Here is a 1,432-nt window from a genome sequence, read left to right on the forward strand (position 1 = left end):
AACTTTTAAATTATTGCTCAGATCTATTTTTCAAGTCAGAGGCTTTTCCAATGAGATATTTCAAATTTTCTTCTATTTCTTTCTTTTGATTTTAATTGTTTCTTGATATTTCATGGAATCATTAGCTTTTGTTTGACCAATTCTAATTTTTTTGATGACTTACCATTTCCTTTGTTTGTACAAAATAGTGAATAATCATATCCTGGCTGGGGGAAATGGATGGCTTAGGTTTTAAACAAGTCTTTCTGTCTTGAAGTTTCTATTTTGAAGGGTTGGGAGTAGCAGCTTTAGCCCCAGCATTTTTAGTTTGGGACTCAGCAGGCTTACCAGCTTTGGAATCACTGGACTTTGTGGCCTTAGAATCAGACTTGGCAGTCTTGGGATCGAATTTGGGGGCCAAGGGATCAAATTTGGCAGCCTTAGAATAAGACTTGGTGTCTTACTTGTCAAACTTGGTAGCTTTGGGGCCAGGTTTTGGTAGCTTTGCAATCAGAATTGGTAACTTTGGCACCAGACTTGGTGACCCTAATAGAATCAATGTGTTAGGTAGTCTTGGGGTCAGTGGGTTTGGCAACCTTAAATTCAGACTTTGAGATCCTGAGGCTTGGGTGTTTGATAACTCCAAGGCCTAGACACTTGGTGGCCATCTTGTGGCCAACATGGTGGGCAACAGCCTTGGAAATCTTTGGTCTGAGGAACTTGACCCTGAAGGCCTTGGTACTGAGGGCCTTAATGGCTTCTGCTTGGGCCTTGATAGTTCTGGGGTTGTTGGCCTGCACCTTCTTCAATCCTTTCTTCTTGTGTTTCTTGGCAAAGCACGTGTTTTTCAGAAACTTGGGTTCAGCTCCTTTCAGAGGCTCATATCTCTGTTATCTAAGTTTCTTGATGCCTTTCTGTGCCATTTTCATGACTGATTGTGGGTGTTATAGTTCTTATACTTAGCCATCTTTACACCCAACCTGAACCAACAGGTATTCCAACAACTAGCCCAATTCTAATTTTTAAGGAACTATTTTCTTCAGTGAGCTTTGTGCCTCCATTTTGCCAATTCTAGTTTTTAAGTTCTCCTCTTCAGATTTTTGTGCCTCTTTTATTATTTGGGCTATTCTTGCTTTTTAAAGTGGTTTTTTTTTTTTTCTTTTTCTCTTTTTTACCCTGCTGTTGACTTGTTTTTCATGATTATCTTCTATCACTCTCATTTCTTTTCCCAATTTTTCCTTTATCTTTTTTGATTCATAAAATCCTTTTAAGCTCTTCTAGGAATTCTTTTAGGGGAGTGGGGGGGGGGGGGTGAGAAGGCTGAGACCAAATCACATTTTTCTTTGAGGCTTTGAATGTGACTGTTTTGACTTCATTTTCTTCTTCTGAGTTTGTGTCTTGATTTTTTTCCTGTTGCCATAGTAACTTTCTGTAGTCAGATTCCTTTTGTTGT

General features: G+C 39.1%; 1 pseudogene; it reads right to left on the reverse strand.

The window, feature by feature from the left end:
• Positions 1-259: 259 nt before the first annotated feature.
• LOC111719300 lies at positions 260-1,010 on the reverse strand (annotated as a pseudogene).
• Positions 1,011-1,432: the final 422 nt, after the last annotated feature.

Source organism: Sarcophilus harrisii, chromosome 1 (genome assembly GCF_902635505.1).
Source record: "Sarcophilus harrisii chromosome 1, mSarHar1.11, whole genome shotgun sequence".
NCBI classification, from domain to species: Eukaryota; Metazoa; Chordata; class Mammalia; order Dasyuromorphia; family Dasyuridae; genus Sarcophilus; species Sarcophilus harrisii.